This window comes from Crocodylus siamensis, chromosome 2, assembly GCF_052110815.1.
Source record: "Crocodylus siamensis isolate JL-2025a chromosome 2, ASM5211081v1, whole genome shotgun sequence".
Lineage (NCBI taxonomy): Eukaryota > Metazoa > Chordata > Crocodylia > Crocodylidae > Crocodylus > Crocodylus siamensis.
The window spans coordinates 43486688-43500825 of record NC_143396.1 but is presented as its reverse complement, the minus strand read 5'-3'; the positions used below and the strand labels follow the sequence as shown (position 1 = coordinate 43500825).

The window sequence follows — 14138 nt, the reverse complement described above, 5'->3', positions numbered from 1 at the left end:
CTCTAGTTAAGTCTTGCTAGAATATGTATGGATTAATTTTGGTGGGTATTGTATTGTATTGTTTTCCTCTCTTCCTTGTGGATCTTATGTTTTCTATTCTATCTGTGGCATATTTGTGAATCACACTTCTAAGAAAGGAGCAGATGTGAGATATAGGACCTGGTCACTAAGGAATGTATGGAAATTTTCTATCGTCAAGAATACTATTCTGCTTTGTTGTATCCAGCACCAGAGTACCCAAGTCATGATAGCTTATATGCTAATGGAAGCATATACGCTATTATGACTATCATCTGCCTTACATTTTTATTTAAGATAGCTGGATTCTATACAAATAACTTAATTCTATTAGAGGTTATAGTCAGTAATTTATCTACTCTGAATACTTATAGTAAGAGTTAATTTGATTCATATAGTTTAACTGATGTTTCCTATTTTAGGGCTTGTTTGCTCAGTGGCCATTGAATCATGCTGAAATCTGTCCCCATTTTATTTTTATTTTTTTCTGGCAGCATTATGATAATTAGGTAGTGAGAATAATAAAAGGTCATTATATCATGATTTCTTCACCACTATGAACTGAAATGAGCTACTGTTAGTTATATGTGAACTTGCATTAGAAAGGTTCAGAGCCAGAACCAAATGGCCAATTTGGATATAAGTTGAAACCCACCCTAGAGTTTAGACAGAGAAGGAACAACTTACAATATTATTTAAATTGTATCCATCACAAATATAAACTATCAAAAACACCTTTTTAATGAGAAACACTACTTTAATGAGAAAATATAAGTAATACAAGTATGAATAAATCAGTATTTTCATCATTGATCAGAGCAACATGAAATTATTAAATTATAGTACATATAACATTAAGATTTCAGTTCATTTTAAAATAATTTTAAATAATAAAGTTAACCAAAGGACTAGCAAATTATTATAAACAAGTCTTTTGCTAACAGTCTATGTCAATTATTGTTCATAGTTTGGAACATCTACAGTTGATTGTGTATTGAATTATCTCTAAGTTCTTCTTCACCTGTTACAGCAAACGATTGACCAGGTCAACTTCAATATTCTGGAGTACGTATTTCCATTGATGTATGGGAGGATCAAAGGGAGGATAAGTTATTAATAATAACAGCATCTTAATAATAATAAGTGTCACAGTTTAACCTTCATCCAAAAAGTTCGAAACACTCAAACTTTGGATTACAATTTCTCTGTAGGGGAATCATTTTATCCATCACTCTAGGCAGCCACTACTGAACTCATGGCAGCAGCCTTTAAGAAGGTGTGGTGACACTATAGGATCCTTGAGGAAAAAAACTGAAAGATGCTTTATGTAGCTGAAATACATGGAAAAAATACTTTGTGGCAAAATACCCCTGTGTGGGAGAAACATTTCCGAGTGGTCATGAAAGCCAGTGCAGGATCTGTTTCTTCCTAGATCTTCTAAAGTCAGGATGAGGTGCCAAGAGAAGAGCATTTAAAAGAAAAATGTCACATACATTATACTTAGGGACATAAATTGATGCTAGTGACAGGGTTTGGTGCTAGAGTGTCAAATGAGACATTCAAAGTACCACATGCCACTTATAAAATATATGACTGGGATCAAAGGTAACATTAAAATTATAAAACTTAAAGTGATGATTTATGCAATTGTCAAATATATAAAGGATACAAATCAAATATCTACCTTACTAGTGCAATCAAAATATAAACATGATCATTACAGAACATAGATCCTATCTGCAATTCTGGGTTACAATGCAGAATAAGTGATACACATTATTGTACCTCAGTTATGTTTGTTTTCCTCCATAAAAATCCCTATAGGCTTATGAATCTGGCTGCTGGCTTTACCTCTGACATAGTAGTGGTACTTGAATACCAAGAAAAAGACACGGTGGGATATAGAACTCTGGGTTAGGATCCTAGGTGCCTTACACATTTCAGGGAGAGAGCCAACCGTCACAAAATGGGATCAAACCAACCAAAATGCTAAGCTGAAGATGCCCGGAGCTAGCCAATAGAAAATATGGATGGTCCAAAGCCCTGTCCCTATCTGGGGATTAGGCACTTAACTCAGGAAGAGAAGAAGCTCATCCACTATGGCCTATATGAATCTAGGTACAGGTTCAGGTCTCTTTTCTGCTTAAGGGGAATCAAATCTTCATAATCAACCTCCCAGGAGTCATACACCCCAGGAAATCTCAATGATGGACAATTTTTTTCATTTTAAAAAGAGGGCCTTTTAATGAGCTTTGGTGAGCTGTCAAGGGTCACACGCATAAAAGATATCATTTTTAAAACTTATAGGTAAAAAACAAATCATAGATTTAAAAAAATTACTATAGCATTTTAATTTTATTTCAAAAATGTTTTTTCTTGATTTATGTTTTTAGATTAGTGTATATAAAGGTGATTCATTGATATAAAATTATATTTAGGGGTTTGCTTTTTAGGAATTGGCTTTCAGATAAAGTAGATATGCATTAGAACAATGGTCCAAGGGCAATGGCAAGGGTTAATTGATTTCTAAAAGGCCTATTTGTGACAGGTTCATCAAGGCCAATTGTGTCTGACACAGGCAAGCAGCAGGCAGCTATACAGGATGGGAAACTGGAGTCATGCATGAAATAAAGATGGAACCAGGTCACAGTGCCCAACTGCAGGGCCGTTGGGATTTCTGGTTTTGGGGGAACAGACCAAATTAAGAGAAGACTGGTAAAGCCCAACTTAGGATGTGTGCATGTTATGGGTTTGTGAAACAAAGTAATATGCTAACAGGACAGAACACGGACAGTATGCCAACCACAGGAAGGCCAAAGATCCTGGGGTGTGAGGAGGCTCAGCTTCAGACCTTCAGCCTGCTGACATCTGACATTCAAAAGAGAACCTCAGAGTGAAGCTTGCATACTGGCCAGACATAACTTGACCCTGTGAACCCTGGGACTAGTAGAAATACAGAATTGTTTGCATTATTCTTATTTGCTGTCACTGTATATCAATAAAAATCACCTATCATCAAATGGAGAGGTCCTAGTCGGTCTGATGGTTTGGGTCCATCTGGGCCATAAATCCAGTGGCAACAGTGACTGCATAATTGCTCAAAATAATGTCTAACTTTTATGTATGGTGTGGGAGAGTAGCAGGAGCTGTACCTGTGCGGGTTCAGGGGTTGTGGGGTATGTGTGTAGGGCAAAGTGATGTGTGGGGGGGTGCAGTGGTTTGTAGGATGTTTGTGTGTGTTGTGAAGTGTGTATGGGCAGGGAGTGTGGGGTGACGTGTTTGTTGTGGTGTGTGGGGGAGTGTCTATGGGAGGGGTGCTGTGTGCATTAGGACCAGGGGCTGTGATGGGGGGGAGAGGCAGGAAGGGGTACAGAGAATACATGCAGCAAAGCTAATCTGGGCAGTGCAGGTGAAGTTCCCCGCCCTTCCACCCCTCAGCTTCTCCTGTGGTGCTTTATATGGGGCTGAGCTACAACCACTTTCATTGCCACGTCAGGAGAGCACCCGCCGCCACCACCTCCACTGCCACTATGGGCCACCAGCAACTCTACTGGAGCAACCACAAAAAGTTGAGGCAAGGCTTGCACTCCTGCTGCATGTGCTCCAACCAGCACAGCCTCATCTGCAAGTACGGGCTCAACATGTGTTGGCAGTGCTTCCGCCAATACGCCAAGGACATTGGCTTTATCAAGCTGGACTAAAGGCTGTTGGCAGGATGCCGTTTTGCTGACCCAGCCCACGGCGCCGCATCCTGATCACCAAGACTTCGCTGTGATATTTTCTATGTCAAATAAACAGGCCTGGCCGTGGCCAAAAAAATAATTGAGTTTGTTTTCTTACAGGCTAGTTGACCTTCTCTGGCAGGCTTTAAACTAAGTTCATCGGGGGATGGGGATCCACAGGAGCAAGAGAAAACTCAACCAGGTGTAGGACCTGCCCAGGTAAGAGCTCAGGTATATACCAAGGGAACAGTTGTCTCTCAGGAAGGGGGGGTAACCAGGGCTCCCACAGGGGGATTAAGGTGTCTCTTCACTAATGCAAGAAGCATGGGGAACAAGCAGGAGGAGCTTGCTCTCCTGCATGCAGGTAGTAAAATCGACCTGGTTGGTCTCGTGGAGACATGGTGGGATGAAACATTTGACTGGGCAGTAGACATAGAGGGCTATAGGTTGTTTAGAAGAGACAAGAAGGGAAAAAAAGGTGGTGGGGGGGAGTGCTCTATGTTAGGGAACAGAAAGGTGCACTGCCATAGAAGGACTCTGTTTCATAGTGGTTAGGGCACTGTAGCATAGTGGAAAGGTCTTGTATTCTGGTTCCTGATCTAAGGATCTTGACCTGCATTTCACATGAAACAGATTAAATGCTTGAAAAGCTCTTGGAACAGAGGGATCCCTCATCTTCCCCTTTCCCCAATGAGCCTAGTTTAAAGCCTGCCAGAGACCTAGGTCATTATTAATTGTTTTATTTTGTAGACTTGGATTTCCTAGAATCCTGTTTAACAATATTTTTATATTTGCCTTAACACCTTCATATTTCCTGTTTACTTGAAACCTGATACATTGAATTAAGCAATATCAGGTGTTAAACTCTCTGGAGCTGGAAAGAACAGGAAATTTGTAGAAAAGTAAATTATTGGGTGGTTTGTGTTCTCCTTTATCAGTCCTAGGTATACTTGTGTTACTCCACTGCATTTTCCTTTAAAGAATATAGGACCAACTCTCTCTCTTGAAGCCTGGTCATGGCATAGGACTTTTACTGAAAAAACGGTGATAACTTGAGGAATTATTTTTGGTATACTCCCAGACACACTGGAAGAAATTACAGTACCAAGATGATATTGGTACACTTTTTTTTCCAGTTGGACTTCATACTAACTCCAACCAATAGTTAGCAAGCTAAGATACTGCTCTCATCCAAGCTCTTTTGTTCCTACAACACCAGTATTCCTTATGTAGGACAAATGGCTTTTGTCCCCTGAAAATATTCAGGTCTTTTACTTTAAGTGCATCTTCATACTAAGTTTGAACATGATAAGATGTCAGTCTAACATTTCTAGTGAATACACACTAGGCACATCTACACATACATTTAATGCAGCTGCTTAAACTCTGATACAGTTTATGAATGAGTTTATTACTCCTGGGTGCTGTAATTGCTCATGTGCCCAGGATCAGCCTGCCATCCCAGAGCTGCTCTGACCCAGCTCAATGTGCTGCAGAGGGGCTAGCTGAGGCACAGGTGTGCTTTAATGCAGAGCCTATGTCCCACCCAGCCCCATCGGTGTCTCTATGTGCACTATGGCAGAATAAATAACTCCACCATTGAATAGTACTTGTGTCTGGCAGTACCATCCTTATGGCAGAATTAATTAGTTTTCTTCATCTTAATAGCATCACATATGTTGATGGAAATGTTTTAGTGTGGAATTAATTAGTCAACTCCACAGTAACTATATCATGTAGATGTGCCCACTAAGATTTAAAATAAATACATTTCACAAATCAAAGTTGTTCCTAATAAGCCAGGCAGAGTTTGAAATCAGCATCCTATATGGTGCCCTTACCATAAAAGCATAAATAGACGGCCTAATTATTTCTTAATTCTTGGATTATAATGGTATTTTAGGCTGGTGATGTTTTGATGAAGCATATTTTCATAGAGTTTTCTAATGAACTGTGATAAAAATGGTTGCCTTTAATGAATTTTAATCAATAGAAAAGCAGTGTATGTCTGAGGAAATGGTTTTTTGAAATATCAGGGCCCTTATTAAATCAATGCGTATAGCTTCAATATTTTAAAAGAAGATGCTTCAAAGGTGTTAAAACACTAAAATTATACTTCTTTATACTTCAGAAAGGTAATGAAAAAGACTGAATTCTTAGGGTATATAATTGAGAAAAGTTATGTGGATAATTACACACAATAGGTTTTATAGAAATAATGAAGCAAGCACATCTGGCACTTGAAATTTAGTTTTGAATCTCATATTTATTTATTTTAAATCTCTGCAGTTAGCCCGGGGCATTAGTAGTTGGTGGTCTATTATTTGTTGATAAAGTTTTTTTTTTTTTTTTGTAAAATAAAGAAATGTGTATCAGAATTTTGAAAAGTATTTTTGGAATTGATATTCTAATAGGCTGAACACCTTGCAGGATCTGACCATAAAGATATATTACGCCTAGGAGAAAAAATATAACAGTACCTAGGGAAGACCAAATGCAACAGAGAGAAGTTTTTTAGAAATAAGATTAGCTACATATACATACATTTATATGTATAGATGTATGTATACATACATGTATATGTCTATGTGTGTGTCTATGTGCATATATGTATATGTAATATATGTATATATTATATATGATATATTTTATTAGACCAACTCACATAGTTGGAAAAGTTCTTGTTTGCAAGCTTTCAGGTATTTATACATATTTGGAAGAATTTTTCCAACGATTTAAGTTGGCCTAATAAAAGGTATCAGAATTCCCCAAAGAAACTTGTCTGCCTATGTCCTTAGATCAATATGGCTACAGCCTATACCCCTGTATTATATATGTGTATATATACAAATTTATAAACCTGTTTGTAGAACGGGATTTATAATGGAAATTTTAGCACACTTGAAACTTTACTATTGTACTCATGACAGGAAATGTTGTACATATGGATTTAAGAAAACCAGTCTTATGGTTTTATATATGTTAAGACCAGAAAAAAAATTTAAAATAATTTAATCTGACCTTTTCAATTATAATACTAAAGCATGTATAATAAACATTGTAAGTTCACTTTCCAAATTGTATCTTTTTGATTAAGATGCCAAAGGCCAGATCCTCTAAAGGTACTTATATGTCTAGCTCAGGCTGATTTCAATGGAGTTGGATGCTTACATAACTTTGAGGGTTTTGGTCCTTGTTCCTGGATATTCAAATATGTTGGTCTGGAGCACTTAAGAACTTACTTAAAAGAAGCACATGATTATATCATAAAGTTCAGTGGTATATTCTATGCATTTAAGGCTAAGAATTTATATAAGTGTTTTTCTGGGTGAGTCAAGAATTTTCAGAATCTGGTAGGATTAAACTCTGAAATATTTGTGTATTTGGTTTCATTTCCCCCCCCTCAAAGTCTTAGCTATAGTTAGTTCCTGAAGTCCTCCAAGATTTAACATGAAGGTCAGTTGTAACATTATATTATTAATATCTGACAATTTCTATATTTCTACTACAGTAAGTGCACATTGCCTCATTCTACATAATTTTATACTATGTTATGCACCATCCACAGTTGATAAGATTAGTAAGGGATATAGTGCAAGGAAACGTATCAGAATGTATCCTACCCTGACTCATCAGTTATTACAAAGAAACCAATTCTTTTTGATCTCATCCTCAATATAAATGTTGATAGCAAATGTGTGCTCCAGGTTTAATACAACAGATAACTGGAGAGGAAAACAAACATGAATGCTAGGGCATCCCACCAGCCAGCTGATATCACGGTTGCCCAGACAGCCATAATTTAACAGCATTTGACATATCTCTAATTATTATCCCTGTGAGAAAATGCGTGCATGCACACACACACGCATCCATGCACGCACACACACCATGGCACAAAAACATGTAATAAGAAATCCCTTTAAACTGACAGTTTACACTTCAACAGAATAGCTGCAAAAGAGAATAAATTCAGCATTACAGTTTTAAAAGTCAAGCCACTTTATCCTGTTCTAACAGGAAAAATCCTTCTAATGAACTATTTAATTGAGTTTAACAAGACTGCTTATAGCTAATCCTAAATGCACTAATAGGAAACCTCAATGTTAGTTTTGCTCCCTTTGGATATTCCTCATAATTACAGTTTGTTCTTTAATTATTCTTCCTCGTGTACTCAATTTATGATTAAGACCAACAACTTGCCCTGGAGGCAGAAAGTGCTGAGGTGGACACTGGTGAGTCAGCAGAGAACAAATCAACTACCAATGTGCAACCTCTCAGAAGCAGCCAAAAAACAGATTTTCACTCTAATCATGATCTTCAGAGAACAAGTTGAGGGAATAGCACGCCAGCCAGAGAACAACCTCTGACTACTTTCCAAAGCAAGAAGAAGAAAGAGCAAAATCTTTGGTTTTCAAACAAACATTAATATATTTTTATTGAAGAAAGAAGTCTATTGGTAGTTAGAGACCAGTTTTATCCATCTGTTGTATTTACTGAATTTCCTGAAACCCCCGGTTTATTTTCTTTTCTAATGTTGACGTATTTTCCTATATTTATGACCTAAAATTATATATTTGAATGCCTTTTTTGTGGCATTCATATAAAGTAATGAAAAAATGAATAAAATGTCAATGTATTCAGACATGAGGAGCAGTATTAACCCTTTCCATGACTTACAATACAGAATATAAGAGGAATACTTGTATTGCTACATGCATGAGTGTATATAACATAAAATACCTTTACAATTTGAATTCATAGAGGTTTTATTTTATAATAATAAGATTTCTATCCTAGCCTGTATACTAACCAGGCTAGAGTGTCTAGAGCCACTAAAGTAGCATCCCAATACCCAACAGGAATGGAGAGTTATATATGACCTCCAAAATCATATATTTGCTTCACACCTTGATACAAAGTTATATCATAGTTTATATGTATGCTATAATGATTTAGGCTAGGTACAAACAGTAAAAAAGCCTGACGCTGAACTGATTCAGTCTTTAAAAGTTAGTCTAAACTGCATAGATTAAATTGAAACAGAAGTGAACAGTCATTTACTTTTGATACAGGAAATCTGGCTGCATGCTGGACTCAGGCCAGTGGTTCAGACCAGAAGTTCAGGGACAATAGACCATGTCTCTCCCGCTGTGTGTTCACTTTCTCTTTTGGATGCCCCTGAGGTCTCTTGGATTTGCAGTCCAGAATTATAGCAGCTCAACTCAGCAGGGATGTTCATCATTTCCTCTTCCTGCTTCCAAGTGCCTCTGGGATTTGTAGTCCATAGTTGCAGATAACAGTAAGTTTGAGTGGGGGAGGAATATTTACTCCCCCCTTACTCGGCTTCAGATCCCAGCCGGGGTTTGCCTGTGGAGGGGGTAGTCCCCCACCATGCCACACAACCTATTGTCAGCCAATCATCACTGCTCGAGCTAGAGAGCAGAGGGATGGGGCCAACCCTGCTCTCTGGATCAGACAGCCAGGCCAGTCCAGCCCATGGATGCAAAGTAATCTGGGATGCTGAGGGACTGATTTAACTTGAATAAGGAAGTGTTCTGGGACAGAAGCTTCATAAACTAGTTTGACCCAAATCAGTTAAGTCTGATACTACCTTCAGCCAGGTTTATTTTAAAACATTTTCAATCATTTTGAAATTGGTTTATGTGGACTGAACTTCTGTTCTGTTACAGGTTTAAATCTATTTCTGATCCCTTATATCAGTTTATGTGCAACATTTAGGTTGACAAATCAACTAGCAGGATTGAAGTCCTGGACTTCAAACATGCTGACTTCAACAGGCTCAGTGCATTAGTATGGGAGGCAATGCAGGATGAGGGATGGAAGGCAAATGGGGTGGAAGAGTGATTGTTCCTAAAGGACACAATCCTCAAAGCACAAAAGAAAACCATTCCCATGAAGAGGAAAAGTAGCAGAAGAGCTGGCAAGCTGTGCTGGCTCAATAGGGACATTGAGGTCATCTTGAAAAATAAAAAAGAGGCATACACACAGTGGAAGCTAGGATCAGTCCTCAAGGAGGACTATACAACAGTGGTCTGCAGTTGTAGGGAAATGCTTAGGATAGCTAAGGTGGTGACTAAGTTTAAGTTAGTCAAGGGAGTCAAGGATAATAAGAAATCCTTCTTTAAGTATGTAGGGAGAAGAAGGAAAACAAATGGAAGTGCTTAACACCTTGGGACAGCTGGTAATGGATGCAGGAAAAAACTGAACTCCTGAATGCCCACTTTGCTTCAGTATTTCACTGGATCAAGGGGAAAGGCAAGCAAGATAAGGATCACAGGGTGCATGGTGGGAATGGTAGCCTTTCCACTGTAGATGCTGAGCTGGTGCAAAACCAAATAGAAAAGCTAGACATTTGTAAATCAGCAGGACCAGATGGACTTCACCCAAGAGTGCTGATGGAGGTGTCTGAGGTCATTGCGGAACCCCTGGAAAAACTGTTTCAGAAATCATAGCACACAGGGGGGAGCCCTGAGGATTGGAAGAGGGCCAACATTGTGCCCATCTTCAAGAAGGGTAAGAGGGAGGACCTGGGCAACTACAGGCCAATCTGCTTAACCTTCATCCCAGGGAAAATCCAGGAAAAACTCATTAAAGAATTTGTGTGTGATACGCTTATTGAGGGTAAGATTCTGAATGACAGCCAGCATGGCTTCATTGCAAGTAGGTCTTGTCTTACCAATCTCATCTCCTTCTAGGAACAGGTCTATCACCACCTGGTCACAGGAGAGAAGGTCAATGCCATATACCTAGACTTCCAAAAAGCTTTTGATCTAGTATCCCGTGATGTCCTTATGGAAAAAGTGGAAGATTATGGGCTTAACTGCTCGACAGTTCAGTGGGTGGAAAACTGGATGCATGGTAGGATCCAGAGAGTTCTCATGAACACGTCTGTGTCATCCTGGTAAGAAGTGGACAGTGGTGTCCCTGAGGGGTCTGTGCTTGGATCAGTACTTTTCAACATCTTTAACAATGATTTGTACATAGGGGTAAAAAGCTAGCTGGCCAAGTTTGTAGATGACACCAAGTTATGGGGGACCATGTTCATGCCAAAAGATAGGTTGCAGATACAGGCAGACCTGAATAGGCTGGAGAGTTGGGTGGACCTGAACCAGGTGAAATTCAACACTCAGAAATGTGATGTGCTCCATCTCGGGGCAAACAATCCCCAACACACCTACAGGCTCGGTGGCAACTATTTGACTTGCACCATGACTGAAAGGGACCTAGGGGTAGTGATCAATCATCACATAAACATGAGCCAGCAATGCAATGCTGTGACCAACAGGGCAAACAACATGCTGCTATGCGTTAACCATCTCATGCAAAACTAAAGAAGTGATACTCCCACTGTACTCAGCATTGGGGAAATGACAGCTGCAGCTCTGCATACAGTTCTGGGTGCTGCACTTCAACAAGGATGTGGAAAAACTTGAGAAGGTCCAGAGAAGATCCACCCATGTGATCAGGGACTTGCAAGACAAGCCATACAAGGAGGGGATGAGGGACTCTTCAGCCTACAGAAGAGAAAGCTGAGAGGGGACTCGGTAGCAGCTTACCACTACATCAGGAAAGTACATCAAGAACTCGGTGAACAGCTGTTTACTAGGGCACCCCCAGGGAAGACCAGGAGCAATGGATACAAACTCCATAAAAGTCAATTCAGGCTCAGTTCCAGGAAAAAACTCCTTCTCAGTCAGGGTGTCCAGACTGTTGAATAAACTCCCTCCAGTGGTGGTGCAGTCACCTACCCTGGAAATCTTCAAAGAGACTGGACAGTCACCTGGCTGGGGTCACTTGACCCCAGTTGTCTTTTCCTGCCTAGTACAGGGGGACTGGACCCAATAATCTACAAGGTCCCTTCCAGCCCCTAACAATCTATGAATCTATGAAACTTCTGTCCCTAGCCCTAATGTCCTAGCTTAGTGACCCTCAACCTTTTTGCTCTGAAGGTCAAATGAAAGACATGAAGCTTGTCTGCTTGCCAGATTGGGCCCTGGTGCCTGGCACTGCCCCCTCCCTGACCTGTGTGCTGGGAATGGATGCTGGGGGTCTGATCCTATCCCCTCCCAAATCTTTGGATTAAGTGCCAGATATAGCATGCAGAGCCCGGGGCTTCCCATGTGGGAACAGTACCACTGCTCCCCTGCCAGATTTCTGAATCCATTGGGAGCCCCCTGGACTGGATGACACAGCACTATGAGATGGATCTTGCCCATGGGCCAGTGGTTGAGTACATCTGATCTAACTTAACAAAAACATTCCTGATTTAGAACTGGATGAGTCCAGAATAATGTCCTGATACTACAATGATGACAGAATTGACTTTAATAGCATTACAAGTAAACGTGCACCTACAATGACATACAAAACATGGAAAACCCAGCTTTACTTTACAGTCAAGAAAAACCTGAGCCAAACATATAGGTGGTTTTTAATTCACAGCAACAGTAGGCAGCTTCTAGCAATAAGCTATATTTAAAATCATATTTTTAATACAAGTGTAAAAGTGTTCCCCCCTGAAATGAACTGTAAAATGGAATGATCATTCTTACTCCTACAAATATGTGCTTAAAAGTGAACTACAAAAACAGTTCAATGAATTTAGTATGTGGCTATAAACATTGCTGTATTTTATGACGGCCTTATTTTTCCCAACCACCCACAAAACAGAATCCTCCTGATTATTTAAGTAGTAAATATGTTATTACTAGTCTTGCTGGGTCTTTGGAAGATCAATATGGCTATGCCATGTGAAGAAACAATATAATTGCTCCTTCAAAATGGGGGGGGAAGTGAAGTTGACTCTTCTTTGACTGTCCTGAGGCTCCTGACGTTTCATGACTCCTAAGGTGAATTTTGCCTTTGATCTCAGAACAGGAGGACTGAATTCATCTTGATGTTTTTCACAGAGGAAGGATGGACTGTGTGACATCCCTGTACCTTGGAGACTTAAGTTCATCTAATTATTCTTTTACAGACTTTCTCGAGGACCTTAGGCAAGTCCTTTAGGATCAGATCAACTAAAGCAGTTTAGCGTCACAGCACCTGATCCTTTGACATCTAGCTTTTGGACTGGAATCCAGGATGCCAAATTATGTTCCCATGGCTATATCAGTTTCATGTAGACTTTAAAATGCTTCATTGTTGTCCAACTTCCATCTTCCACAGTGATTAGACCCCTCATAGGAATATGAGACATTTCCACCAGTCAAGATCCTGATATAATAAGGGGATATTTCTAGTACTGCCCATCCTTTTCATAACAGCCTGGTTGTTAGGGCACTGAGCCTGAATGGATTCAGACCCATATGTCCTGTAGTATCTGGATGTTTGTGATGTGGTACTAACTCTCAATTATTTACAGAAAGAAGTAAATGTATCTGCTATTGCTCTTGCAAGGGTCTTGTGGCTACCTATTCCTGTTCTGCCACCTGAAAGTTCCTGTTGGTCTCACCAGAGTCTCTTAGGCTACCATGCTTCCTGGACACTCTATCCATGAAGACTTACTCTATGTCACAGCTCCCTACTCACCAGGAACAATGTTACGATCAAAACGAGCTAACGTGAAAAAGAAAAGCAAGGCTCATCAAGTGAAAAGCATGGGCAACTGGTGTCTCCTCAGATTGGGGGGGAGGGAGAGCACCAGAGTGCCAAAGGTGGGGGTGTGGAGGGTTTCCTAGTGGCCAATAGTCAACCTGGGTAATAAGGAAAATTTGAGACTGGAGCCAACGAATAAGGGCACTCTCTTGGGAGCTGGGTGTCCTGGGTTCTGTTCCCTGGAACTGTGTATATATACATATATATAGTTCAGCACTTGCCTTACACTATCATTAAACAGTGATTGGATAAATTGCATAAACAACATTAAAACACTGAGCAGTGCAGATTCCAGGATATTTTCTCATGGAATCTTCTAATGATAAGACGGTGGGTACTCGCTTTGAAAAATACCTAGTTCTGCTGAGTATTCTGGCTCCTGAATGAACCAAGGTACTTGGTTCAGGGTGAAGTAGAAGTCCAAACATGCCTCTATGCCTGAGATTGTATGCTCAACATCTAGGCGTGAGATGGCTGCTTGCAGACATGAAGAAAAAAAATGTACTTTTTAGACTCTACTAATTCCCTCCACTGAATGTTTAAGTATATAACTGTTTAGTCCAGTGGTGTTCAACCTCTGGCCTTTGGGCCAGATCCAGCCTGTGAGGCCATATAATTCAGCCTGTAAATCTCCTCAGAGGCCCAAAAATTTGGCAGTGGGGGAACAGTGACAGTGTTAATCAGATACCCTGCTGACAAATATCTGTAACCAGAGCCCTGTAGGCTGGATAATGTGGCCCAATGCACTAGATCATATCAGCTTAAATTGGGGTTGGT

At 39.9% G+C, this 14138-nt stretch overlaps 1 pseudogene; it reads left to right on the top strand.

The window, feature by feature from the left end:
* The first annotated feature begins 3548 nt into the window (after nt 1–3548).
* LOC149870180 (small ribosomal subunit protein uS14 pseudogene) lies at nt 3549–3719 on the top strand (annotated as a pseudogene).
* Nucleotides 3720–14138: the final 10419 nt, after the last annotated feature.